General features: G+C 53.6%; 4 non-coding genes across 4 annotated transcripts; 3 read left to right on the top strand and 1 right to left on the bottom strand.

The window, feature by feature from the left end:
* Positions 1–3,128: 3,128 nt before the first annotated feature.
* On the top strand, positions 3,129–3,201 carry trnai-aau (transfer RNA isoleucine (anticodon AAU)). Its single transcript has one exon. It is a non-coding gene; the product is annotated as a tRNA-Ile (tRNA).
* A 470-nt stretch (positions 3,202–3,671) lies between these two features.
* On the top strand, positions 3,672–3,744 carry trnat-ugu (transfer RNA threonine (anticodon UGU)). Its single transcript has one exon. It is a non-coding gene; the product is annotated as a tRNA-Thr (tRNA).
* A 6,006-nt stretch (positions 3,745–9,750) lies between these two features.
* On the bottom strand, positions 9,751–9,823 carry trnat-cgu (transfer RNA threonine (anticodon CGU)). Its single transcript has one exon. It is a non-coding gene; the product is annotated as a tRNA-Thr (tRNA).
* A 1,048-nt stretch (positions 9,824–10,871) lies between these two features.
* On the top strand, positions 10,872–10,944 carry trnat-ugu (transfer RNA threonine (anticodon UGU)). The gene has a single exon. It is a non-coding gene; the product is annotated as a tRNA-Thr (tRNA).
* The last annotated feature ends 1,194 nt before the right edge of the window (positions 10,945–12,138 follow it).

A 12,138-nucleotide genomic window follows, 5' to 3' on the forward strand; every position in this document is an offset into this window, starting at 1 on the left:
CTCCACTCTCTGTCCTGTGACAGTGGGAACTGGTGCTCTCCACTCTCTGTCCTGTGACAGTGGGAACTGGTGTTCTCCACTCTCTGTCCTGTGACAGTGGGAACTGGTGCTCTCCACTCTCTGTCCTGTGACAGTGGGAACTGGTGCTCTCCACTCTCTGTCCTGTGACAGTGGGAACTGGTGCTCTCCACTCTCTGTCCTGTGACAGTGGGAACTGGTGCTCTCCACTCTCTGTCCTGTGACAGTGGGAACTGGTGGTCTCCACTCTCTGTCCTGTGACAGTGGGAACTGGCGCTCTCCACTCTCTGTCCTGTGACAGTGGGAACTGGTGCCCTGGAACAACAGGCTTATTTTCCTCTTTTCCCTTCCCCCTATCTCTGTCACTCCTTCCCCTCTCGCTCCCCTCCCCCTCTATCTCTTCCTCCTCCCCCTCTATCTCTTTTCTTCTCCTTTTCTCTCTCCCTTTCCCCATCCAGAAGCAGAGAATAAGTGAGAGAGACACGGAGATAGAGTGAGAGGCAGGGAATGAGACAGAGAGACAGAGAGATTGAGGCAGAGTGTGACTGAGTTGCCTTGGGATGTTTTACTACGTGAAAGACCCGATATATCGATGTTGAGAGGCGAATATTGAAGAGACGGAGGCAGGAGTCTGGGGGATGAGACACAATCTGAGCGTTTCACTGACCCCTCCTCATTCTTCAAACACACAGCACTAACTGGGGAATGACCCACAGCCCAGGGCAGGTGGTTCCATAGCTCAGGGGTTAGAGCACTGCTCTAGTAAACCAGGGGTCGTGGGTTCAAATCTCACTGAGGCCTGCTCAAAATGAGCTCAGTATTTAAATTAACAAGGAGCTTTATTTGTAAATATGAAACTGACCCTGTCACCACAGGCTCTCCCCTTTCTCCCTTCTCTCTCACCCTGCCATTCTCTCTGTCCCCTTCCCCCGAGAGAGAGAGAGCTCAGAGCAGGGAGCTGGGCCCGACTAAAACTGAGCTCAGTATTTAAATTCACCATCAATTGACAAGGGCTTTCATTATAAATATTAAAAAGCTCTGAGACCGACCCTTGAACTGCAGGCTCTCGCTTTCTCTCTTCCCTTTCTCCTCTCTCTATCATTTCCCTTTATTTTTCTCTCTCTCTCCCCTCCGCTCACTCTCCTTCCCCTTTCTCTCTCCAACTCCCTCTTCTCCCCTTCCCCTCTCTCTCTCCCTTCCCACCCCCCACTTCCTCTCTCTCACCTTCCCCTTCTCTATTTCCTTCCCTCTCTGGCCATCCTCTCCCTTTTCCCCCACTCCATTTCTTTCTTCCTCTGTCTCCCCTGTGTACCGCTCCCTCTCACCCCTCCACTCACTCTCCTTCACCCTTTCTCTCTCCCTTCCCCCCTTTCCCACTCTCTCTCCCCTTCCTCTCCCTTTCCTTCCCCCTCTATCTCTCTCCATCCCTCTCTCCTTCTCTCTCTCCTTCCCGCTCACTCTCTCCCTTTTCCCTTCTGACTGTAACTTTCTCGCTCCCCTTCCCATCTCTCGCTCCCCTTCCCATCTCTCTCACCCCTCCCCATCTCTCGCTCCCCTTCCCATCTCTCTCACCCCTCCCCATCTCTCACTCCCCTCCCCATCTCTCTCACCCCTCCCCATCTCTCGCTCCCCTTCCCATCTCTCTCACCCCTCCCCATCTCTCGCTCCCCTTCCCATCTCTCTCACCCCTCCCCATCTCTCACTCCCCTCCCCATCTCTCGCTCCCCTTCCCATCTCTCTCACCCCTCCCCATCTCTCGCTCCCCTTCCCATCTCTCGCTCCCCTCCCCATCTCTCGCTCCCCTTCCCATCTCTCTCACCCCTTCCCATCTCTCGCTCCCCTTCCCATCTCTCGCTCCCCTTCCCCTCTCTCTCTCTCCCCTTCCCCTCTCTCTCTCCCCTTCCCATCTCTCGCTCCCCTCCCTATCTCTCTCTCCCTTTCCCCTCTCTCTCTCTCCCTTTCCCTCTCTCTCCCCATTCCCCTCTCGCTCTCACTTTCCCTTTACCATTTTCACTCTCTCCCTCTGCCTTTCTTCCCCTCTATCTCCCCTCCCTCCTCTCTCTCTCTCTACCCTTCCCACTCACGAGACAGAAAGAAAGTGAAAAAGATACAGAGAGAGAGAGTGACACAGAGAAAGTGAGAATGAGAGAGAGACAGAGAGTGAGCGAGAGAGAGAGAGACCGAGAGAGACAGAGAGATAGAGAGAGATTGAGCCAGAGTGTGACTGAGTTGCCTTGGGCTATTTTATCTCCCTCCCTTCCCCTTCACTCTCTCTTCCCCCCTCTCCCTTTTCCCATCTCTCTCACTCCTTTCCCTCTCATGACGCCTTCTCACTCTCCCCTTCCCTCTCTGTCTCCACTCCCATCTCTCTCTCACCTCCCCTCTCTCCACTTCGCTCTCTCATTCCTCCTCCTCTCTCTCCCTTCCCTCCTCTCTCTCTCACTCTTATCCCTCTCTCCGCTTTCCCCTCTCTGCCACTCCCATCTCTCTCTCCCTCCCTTCTCTCCACTTCTCTCTCTCCACTCCCCCCTCTCTCTCCCTTCCCCTCCCCCTCTCTCTCTCGTCCCCCTTCACTCTCTCTTCCCCCTCTCTCCCTTTTCCCATCTCTCGCTCACTCCTTTCCATCTCACTACCCCCTCTCACTCTCCCCTTCCCCTCTGCCTTCTCACTCTCCACTTCCCTCTCTGCCTGCCTCCCCTTCCCTTCTCTTCCCTTCACTCTCCCTTTCCCCCACCCCCTTCCCCATCACGACCCGTTCTACATCTTTTTACCCCTCTCTCCCTTTCCCGCTATCTCGCTTTCCCCGTCTCTCACTCATTCCCCTCTCCCCCCTTCCCCCTCCCTCGCTTCTCCCTCTCACCTTCGCCCTCTCTCCCTTCCCGACCCACTCTCTCCTCCCTCTCTCCCCTTCCACCTCAGCCTTTTCACTCTTCCTCTCCCTCCTCTCTTTCCCATTCCCCGCTCTCCCCTCCCTATCTCTCTTTTCCCTTCCCCCTCTCTGTCACTCCTTCCCCATTTTCTCCCCTTCCCCCTCTCTCTCACTCCTTCCACTCTCTCATTTCCCTTCCCCTCTCTTTCCTGCTCCTTCCCCTGACTTCTCCAGAGGAGCTGGCTCCATAGCTCAGGGGTTAAAGCACTGGTCTAATAAACCAGAGATCATGGGTTCAAATCACACTGGGGTCTCCTCACAATTAGCTCAGTATTTAAATTCGCCATCAATTAACAAGGACTTTAATCATAAATATTAAACAGCTCTGAGACTGACCCTCAAACTACAGGCTCTCAATCTCTCTCACTGCCTTCTATTATTCTTCTCTCCCTTTCCCCCACTCCATTTCTTTGCTCCTCTGTCTCTCCTGTGCCTTGCTCTCTCTCCTTCCCCATTTCTCTCTCCCTGTCCTTCCACCTCGATCTCTGTCCATTTGCCTCCTTCACTCCCCCCTCTGTCGTTCTCACTCTCCACTTTCCTCTCTGTCGATCTCCCACTCCCTCACCATACCATTCTCTCTCGCCCTCCCCCTTCCCTCTCGAGAGACAGAGAAACAATCATGTTCCAATGATTGTACAGGGATGAATCACCAAGAATGATTATATTCAGGCCCCACCTCCTTGTTAACAATAGTAAGAAGCAAACATGAGCTGGCGTTACAGGTGGCTCCATAGCTCAGGGGTTAGAGCACTGGTCTTGTAAACCAGGGGTCGTGAGTTCAAATCTCACTGGGGCCTACTCAATTTTGGCTTCTGTTCCTGAACTCGCTGTCAATCGGCGACAGGCCGACACCATCAACAGGAACCGACTCACTTCACAGTTTAAATACAGCCCACAGCACTTTCACTTTCTGTGACCAGTCTGTAACCGAGTCTTCTTCATATCCAGTCTGAGAGCCACCGATATTTGTTTTAGATTCGTTGCGGGATATGGCCGTCGATAGCAAGGCCGGCATTTATTGCCCATCCCTAATTGCCCCTGGAGAAGGTCGTGGTGAGCAGCCTTCTTGAACACAACTGAGGGCCTCACTTGACCGTTTCACAGGGGCAGTTAAGAGTCAAACCCACATTGCCGTGGGTCTCAATATTCCTCGCTGCCGTGCTCCACCTCACAGTCAACAAGCTCCCCGCTGGAGTGGAACTAAACTACAGAACCAGTGGGAACCTGTTCAACCTTCGTCGTCTCCAGGCCAGGTCCAAGACCACCCTGTTATCATCCCCTGGGAAAGTCGTCGCTAGAGTCCTCCTCAACCGTCTTCTCCCTGTGGCCGAGGATCTCCTCCCGGAGTCACAGTGCGGGTTTGGTCCCCTACGGGGTACAACGGACACAGAATCATAGAAACAGAGAAACTAGGTGCAGGAGTAGGCCATTCGGCCCTTCGAGCCTGCACCACCATTCAATATGATCATGGCTGATTGTGTAACTTCAGTACCTCATTCCTGCTTTCTCGCTTTCCCCATCTCTCACTCATTCCCCTCTCCCTCCTTCCCACTCCGTCTCCTCACCCTCTCTCCCCTTCCCCCTCTCTCCCTTTCTCCCTTTCTCCCCTCCCGACCCACTCTCTCCTCCCTCTCTCCCCTTCCACCTCTTCCTTTTCACTCTCCCTCTCCCCCCTCCCATTCCCATTCCTCCTCTCTCCCCTCCCTCTCTCTCTCTTCGCTTTCCTTTCAGATTCTCCCCTTCTCCCTCTCTCTCCCCTGCGTCCTTCCTCTCTGTCCTTCCACTTTCTCTCTCCCAGTCCCCATTCCTCCCTTCCACACTCTCACTCCCCTTCCCATTGGGGTGATCGACCAGACAAACGCACCCTTCCGTCAACGTTACCGAGATGGCGCGAGACGAGAAGGCGCGATGAAACAATCCCGCCCTTCCCCTCCCTCTCTCCCCTTGCCCTCTCTCCCACTTCTTCCACTCTCTCTCCCCTCTCTCTCCTTCCCCTCTCTCTCCCCTTCCCCTCTCTCGTTCCCCTCTCTCTCCCCTTCGCTCTCTCTCCCCTTCTCCTCTCTCTCCCCTTCCTCCTCTCTCTCCCCTTCCCCCTCTCTCTCTCCCCTTCCCCTCTCTCTCTCCTTCGCCCTCTCTCTCCACTTCTCCCCTTCTCCCCTCTCTCTCCCCTTCCCCCTCCCTCTCCCCTTCCCACACTCTCTCCCCTTCCCCCTCTCTCTCCCCTCTTCCCCCTGTCTCTCCCCTTCCCCCTCTCTCTCCCCTTCCCCTCTCTCTCTCCCCTTCCCCTCTCTCTCCCCTTCGCCCTCTCTCTCCCCTTCTCCCCTCTCTCTCCCCTTCCCCCTCTCTCTCCCCTTCCCACACTCTCTCCCCTTCCCCTCTCCCCTCTCTCTCTCTCCAATTCCCTCTCTCTCTCCCCCTCCCATTGCTCTCCCCTTCCCCACCTTCTCCCCTTCCCCTCTCTCTCTCCCCTTCCCCCTCTCTCTCCCCACTTCCCCTCTCTCTCCCCTTCCCCCTCTCTCTCCCCCCTTCCCCTCTCTCTCCCCTTCCCCTCTCTCTCCCCTTCCCCCTCTCTCTCCCCTTCCCACACTCTCTCCCTTCCCCCTCTCTCTCCCCTTCCCACACTCTCTCCCTTCCACCTCTCTCTCCCCCCTTCCCCCTCTCTCTCCCTTCCCCCTCTCTCTCTTCCCTTCCCCCTCTCTCTCCCCTTCCCCTCTCTCTCTCTCTCTCTCTCTCTCCCCTTCCCCTCTCTCTCCCCTTCCCCCTCTCACTCCCATTCCTTCTTTCTCCCCTTCCCCACTTTCTCCCCTTCCCCTCTCTCTCCCCTTCCCCTCTCTCTCCCCTTCCCCTCCCTCTCTCCCCCCTTCCCCTCTCTCTATCCCCTCCCCCATCGCTCTCACCTTCCTCCCTCTCTCTCCCCTTCCCCTCCCTCTCTCCCTCCCTTCCCCTCTCTCTATCCCCTCCCCCATCGCTCTCACCTTCCTCCCTCTCTCTCCCCTTCCCCCTCGAGAGACAGAGAAAAAGTGAGAGAACGAGAGAAAGAGACACAGAGAGCAAACCCAGCGCAGGTGGCTCCATAGCTCATGGGTTAGAGCACTTGTCCAGTAAACCCGAGGCTGGGTCCTGCTGAAAATTAGCTTAATATTTAAATTCACCATTAGTTAACAAGGGTTTAATTATAAATATTAACCAGCTCCAAGACCGACTCTGGAACAGCAGGCTTGTCTCTCTGACACACTCTCTCCCACTTCCCCATCACAAACTGTTCTCCATCTGCTTTCCCTGCCTATTGCCTCACCTTCTCCCTTTCTCTTTCCTTTCAGATTCTCACCTTCTCCCTCTCTCTCCCCTGCGTCCTTTCTCTCTCTCTCCTCTTCCCACTGGGGTGATCAACCAGACAAACGCATCCTTCCGTCAACGTTACCGAGATAATGCAAGACGAGAAGTTGCGATGAAACAATCCCTCTCTCTCTCTCCCCTTTCCCTCTCTTTCCTGCTCCTTCCCCGGTCTTTCCCAGCGGAGCTGGCTCCATAGCTCAGGGGTTAGAGCACTGCTCTAGTAAATCAGCAGTTATGAGTTCAAATCTGACTGGGGCCTACTCAAAGTTCACTCAGTATTTAAATTCACCATCAATTAACAAGGGGTTAAATTATAAATATTAAACAGCTCCCAGAACAACCCTCAAACTGCAGGCTCTTGATCTCTCTCTCTGCCTTCCCCATCACTGCCTTTTATTTTTCTTCTCTCGCTCTCCTTCCCCCCTCTCCCTGTCCCCCTTTCCCCCCTCTCCCTGTCCCCCTTTCCCCCCTCTCCCTGTCTCCCTTTCCCCCCGTCCCCTGTCTCTCGCCCTCCCTTCCCACTCTCCATTTCCTCTCTCTTCCCTTCCCCCTCTCTATTTCCGTCCCTCTGTACCCATCCTCTCCCGTTCCCCCGCTCCATTTCTTTCCTCCTCTGTCTCTCTTGTGTCCCGCTCTCTCTCTCTCTCTCTCTCTCCTCCACTCACTCTCCTTCCCCCTTTCTCACTCTCCCTTTCTCTCCCCCTTCCTCCCCTCCCCTTCCTCTCCCTTTCCTTCCACCTCTATCTCTCTCCAACCCCCTCCTTCTCTCTCCCCTCTCCCTTCCTTACCCTTCACTCTCTCTTCACCCTCTCTCTCTGTCACTCCTTCCCCTCTCACGACCCCCTCTCGCTCTCCCCTTCGCCCCTCCCTTCTCACTCTCCACTCCCCTCTCTGTCTATCACCCCTTTCCCCTCTCAGCACACTACCCCAATCCCATGTGCAAAGTTAAAGCACATGGGATTGGGGGTAGTGTGCTGACGTGGATTGAGAACTGGTTGTCAGACAGGAAGCAAAGAGTCGGAGTAAATGGGGACTTTTCAGAATGGCAGGCAGTGACTAGTGGGGTACCGCAAGGTTCTGTGCTGGGGCCCCAGCTGTTTACATTGTACATTAATGATTTAAACCAGGGGTTTAAATGTCGTATCTCCAAATTTGCGAATGACACTAAGTTGGGTGGCAGTGTGAGCTGTGAGGAGGATGCTATGAGGCTGCAGAGCGACTTGGATAGGTTAGGTGAGTGAGCAAATGCATGGCAGATGAAGTATAATGTGGATAAATGTGAGGTTATCCACTTTGGTGGTTAAAAACAGAGAGACAGACTATTATCTGAATGGTGACAGATTAGGAAAAGGGGAGGTGCAACGAGACCTGGGTGTCATGGTACATCAGTCATTGAAGGTTGGCATGCAGGTACAGCAGGTGGTGAAGAAAGCAAATGGCATGTTGGCCTTCATAGCGAGGGGATTTGAGTACAGGGGCAGGGAGGTGTTACTGCAGTTGTACAGGGCCTTGGTGAGGCCACACCTGGAGTATTGTGTACAGTTTTGGTCTCCTAACCTGAGGAAGGACATTCTTGCTATTGAGGGAGTGCAGCGAAGGTTCACCAGACTGATTCCCGGGATGGCGGGACTGACATATCAAGAAAGACTGGATCAACTGGGCTTGTATTCACTGGAGTTCAGAAGAATTAGAGGGGACCTCATAGAAACGTTTAAAATTCTGACGGGTTTAGACAGGTTAGATGCAGGAAGAATGTTCCTAATGTTGGGGAAGTCCAGAACCAGGGGTCACACAGTCTAAGGATAAGGGGTAAGCCATTAAGGACCGAGATGAGGAGAAACTTCTTCACCCAGAGAGTGGTGAACATGTGGAATTCTCTACCACAGAAAGTAGTTGAGGCCAATTCACTAAATATATTCAAAAATGAGCTAGATGTAGTCCTTACTACGAGGGGGATCAAGGGGTATGGCGAGAAAGCAGGAATGGGGTACTGAAGTTGCATGATCAGCCATGAACTCATTGAATGGTGGTGCAGACTCGAAGGGCCGAATGGCCTACTTCTGCTATGTTTCTATGTTTCTATGTTTCTATGTCTATGTTTCTATGTTTCCCTTCCCCCTCCCTTTCCCCCATTCCCTCACCGTACCATTCTCTCTCGCCTTCCCCCTCTATCTCTCCCCTCCCTCTCTCCCTTAACCCCTCTCTTTCTCCCTTTCCTCCTCTCTCCCCTTCCCTCTCGAGAGACAGAGAGAAAGTTAGAGACAGAGAGAACGAGAGAGAGAGACACAGAGAGCCAGGCCAAGGCAGGTGGCTCCATAACTCAGGGTTCAGAGCACTGGTCTTGTAAACTAGGGGTTGTGAGTTCAAATCTCACTGGGGCATGCTCAAAATTAGCTCAGGGTTTCAATACTTTTCCCTTTCCTATACCTTCTCCCCTTCCCCCTCTCTCTCTCATGACCCGTTCTACATCTTTTTACCCCTCTCTCCCTTTCCCACTATCTCGCTTACCCCTCTCTCACTCATTCCCCTCTCCTCCTTCCCCCTCCCTCGCCTCAACCGCTCTCATTCCCCGTCTCTCCCTTTCCCCTCTCTCTCTCCCCTTCCCCTCCAAGTCTTTCCCCTCCCCTTACCCGCTTCCACTCTCTCTTCTTCCCCCACTCTCTCTTTTCCCATCCCTCTCTCTCCTTCCTGCTCCTTCCAGTGTCTTTCCCAGAGCAGGTGGCTCCATAGCTCAGGGGTTCGAGCACTGGTCTTGTCAACCAGGGGTCGTAGGTTCAAATCTAATTGGGGCCTACTCTAACTTAGTTTAGTATTTAAATACCTGTCACTCATTCTTGCCCACTCTCTTCTGCTTTTTCTCTCTCTCTCTCTCTCTCTTCCCCCCCTGCCCCTTCCAATCTTTCTCACTTCTTCCCTCTTTCTTCCTCGCAGTCTCCCCTTCCCCCTCTCTCACACTCCTTCCCCGTTCCCTCTCCCTCACTCCTTCAGGAGCAGGCCATTGGGAACAGCATAATTCGGTCAGACAGAGTCAGCATGGATTTATGAAGGGGAAGTCATGTTTGACTAATTTGTTGTAATTCTTTAAGGATGTAACGAACAGGGTGGATAAAGGGGGAATCATGTTAAGAGTGGAAGCAAGTCTTCCTCGATTCCGAGGGACTGCCTATGATGATGTTAGAAACAGAGAGTGAGAGAGTCGGGAAAGGAAATAATCCCATTCGGCCCATTGTATCCGTGCCGGCCGACCAAGAGCTCCCCAGCCTAATCCCACTTTCCAGCTCTCGGTCCACAGCCCTGCAGGTTACGGCACTTCAAGTGTTCATCCAAGTACTTTTTAAATATGTTAATCTTTTAATGTGGACAAGAAGGAGCCTGTTGTTCCAGGGTCAGTCTGGGAGCTGTTTAATCTTTATAATTAAAGCCCTTGTTAATTGAAAGTAAATTTAAATACTGAACTAATTTTGAGTAGGCCCCAGTGAGATTTGAACCCACTATCCCTGATTTACGAGACCAGTGCTCTATCCCCTGAGCTATGGAGCCACCCACTCTGGGAAAGAGAGGGGAAGGAGCAGGAAAGAGAGGGGAAGGGAAAAGAGAGAGTGGAAGGAGTGAGAGAGAGGGGAAGGAGAGAGAGAGAGAGGAAATGGAAAGAGAGGGAGGGGAAGGAGAGAGAGAGAAGGGGGAAGGGGAGAGGGAGCATGGAAGGGGAGAGAGAGTGAGGGGAAGGTGAAAGAGAGGGAGGAGATGGAACTCTCCCCTTGCTCTCTCTCTCCACTTCCCCTCTCTCCCCTTCCCTCTCTACTTTTATTCTCTCCCCATTCCTTCCCCTCTCTCTCCCTTTCCTGCTATCTCGCTTTCCCCGTCTCTCACTCATTCCCCCCTCTCACCGTGTCCCCTCCCCCTCTCTCCTCTACCACTTCTCTCTCTCTACTCCCTTTCTTTTCAGATTCTCCCCTTCCTCGTCACTCCCCTTCCCTCTCTCACTCCTTTCCCCCTCTCTCCTCTCCCTTTTCACTCTCTCTCTCTCCCCTTCCCCTCCCAGGTTACCCTTCCCCTTGCTCTCTCTCTCCCCTTCCCTCTCTACTTTCATTCTCGCCCCATTCCTTCCCCTCTCTCTCCTTCCTCCTATATTTTCCCCATCTCTCCCCCCCCCTCTCTCCCCTCCTCCTCTTTCCCTGACCCACTCTCTTCCCCTTCGCTCTCCTTCCCCCTTTCCCTTTACCTCTCCACTCCTCTCTCTCCCCTCCTCTCTCTTTTCCTTCCCCTTCTATTCAGATTCTCCCCTTCTCCCCATCTCTCCCCTGCCTCCTCCCTCGCTCGCCTTCCCATCTCGCTCCCCTTCCCTTCTCTCCTCTTCCCCTCTCTTTCTCTCCCCTTACACTCGCTCCCATCCCCCCCCTCTCTCTACCCTTCCCTTTCTCAATCCTTCTCGTCTCGCTCTCCCCTTCCACGCTCCCTCTCCCCTTCCCCTCTCTCTCTCTCCTTTCCCTCCCTCTTGTTCCCTTTCCTCTCTCTCTCACTCCTTCCACGCTCTCTTTTCCCTTCCCCTCTCTTTCCTGCTCCTTCCCCTGTCTGTCCTAGAGCAGGTGGCTCCATAGCTCAGGGGTTAGAGCACTGGTCTTGTAAACCAGGGGTCGTGAGTTCAAATCTCACTAGGGCCTACTCAATTTTGGCTTCTGTTACTGAATTGACCGTCAATCAGCGACAGGCCGACACCATTAACAGGAACCGCTCACTCCGCACTTTACAATCTGCCCACAGTACTTTCACTTCCCACTCCCAGTCTGTATCCCACCTTTTCCACATCCAGTCTCAGAGACACCGATATATCACCGACTCATAGAAACTTACAGCAGGGAAGGAGGCCATTTTGGCCCATCGTGTCCGCGCCGGCCGACCAAGAGCTATCTGCTGGGCAGGCCACATAGTCTGCATGCCCCAGACACGAGACTCCCAAAGCAAGCGCTCTACTCGGAACTCCAACACGGCAAATGACCCGAAGGTGGGCAGAGGGAACGTTACAGGGACTGTAGATGTCCAGGTCTCCCAGGGCGGTGTGTTACACAAACTCCACCTGTGGATTGTAGCCGGCGACGGTCCCACGCTGCTGGGCAGGAATTGGATGAACCGGGTCCACATCAGGCGAAGTGGTGCTGTGGAGGAAAAGAGCACCGCCTCCTGCCTGCAGCAAGACCACAAAATGGCTGCAGCACCACAAGCATGTGGGAGAAAAGAGCACCACAAAATGGCTGCAGCACCACAAGCATGTGGAAGAAAAGAGCACCACAAAATGGCTGCAGCACCACAAGCACGTGGAAGACAAGAGCACCACAAAATGGCTGCAGCACCACAAGCACGTGGGAGAAAAGAGCACCACAAAATGGCTGCAGCACCACAAGCACGTGGAAGACAAGAGCACCACAAAATGGCTGCAGCACCACAAGCATGTGGAAGAAAAGAGCACCACAAAATGGCTGCAGCACCACAAGCATGTGGAAGACAAGAGCACCACAAAATGGCAGCAGCACCACAAGCACGTGGGAGAAAAGAGCACCACAAAATGGCTGCAGCACCACAAGCATGTGGAAGACAAGAGCACCACAAAATGGCTGCAGCACCACAAGCATGTGGAAGAAAAGAGCACCACAAAATGGCTGCAGCACCACAAGCATGTGGAAGAAAAGAGCACCACAAAATGGCTGCAGCATCACAAGCAACAGGCAGCAGACCTCCTCCATGTTACGAGTCAACATGGAGAAGCAGCACATGACATCGAGCGGCCAATCGGATTTGAAAGCTCCCTTAAAGGAGACCGGTAACCAAAAAAATTTCAAGGGGCAGTTCCAACTATTTGA

Source organism: Pristiophorus japonicus, unplaced genomic scaffold (genome assembly GCF_044704955.1).
Source record: "Pristiophorus japonicus isolate sPriJap1 unplaced genomic scaffold, sPriJap1.hap1 HAP1_SCAFFOLD_1027, whole genome shotgun sequence".
NCBI lineage: Eukaryota > Metazoa > Chordata > Chondrichthyes > Pristiophoridae > Pristiophorus > Pristiophorus japonicus.